The 582-nt window shown below is 55.3% G+C and overlaps 1 pseudogene; it reads right to left on the bottom strand.

Moving 5' to 3' along the window:
- Positions 1–248: 248 nt before the first annotated feature.
- LOC126210438 (5S ribosomal RNA) lies at positions 249–366 on the bottom strand (annotated as a pseudogene).
- Between the last annotated feature and the right edge of the window lie 216 nt (positions 367–582).

Raw genomic sequence — 582 nt, 5'->3', positions numbered from 1 at the left:
TGGATGTTGCCGACGTATGAAGGAGCCCCTGTGTCCTCTTCCTTCCGCACTGTCTCACCGACTGTCCTATTCACCCATCGGGACCATCCGACCGCCGTGTCATCCTCAGATAAGGATGAGGATAGGAGGGGCGTGTGGTCAGCACACCGCTCTCCGGTCGTTATGATGGTTTTCTTTGACCGGAGCCGCTACTATTCGGTCGAGTAGCTCCTCAATTGATATCATGAGGCTGAGTGCACCCCGAAAAATGGCAACAGCCCGTGGCGGCCCGGATGGTCACCCATCCAAGTGCCGGCCACGCCCGACAGCGCTTAACTTCGGTGATCTGACGGGAACCGGTGTATCCACTGCTGCAAGGCCGTTGCCTGTCCTCTTCAACTCTCATCCATACCTCAACGATTCCTCGAAATTTTGCTCTTGTCGCGGCGTTGTCATTGGCGGACTCGATTTGTAATGGCGCCCAATGATTGATCGCTGTTTCATGACCGTGCCTCTCCATGCAGAGTGGAAATTTCCAATATTGCGTGGACTGCTGTGTGCCTCGGGAACGCGCGTCTCCCTCACGATTTCAACAGCCTTTGT

Source organism: Schistocerca nitens, chromosome 1, assembly GCF_023898315.1.
Source record: "Schistocerca nitens isolate TAMUIC-IGC-003100 chromosome 1, iqSchNite1.1, whole genome shotgun sequence".
Classification (NCBI taxonomy): Eukaryota; Metazoa; Arthropoda; class Insecta; order Orthoptera; family Acrididae; genus Schistocerca; species Schistocerca nitens.
The sequence above is the reverse complement of the archived record's forward strand: the minus strand, read 5'-3'. Positions and strand labels throughout refer to the sequence as shown.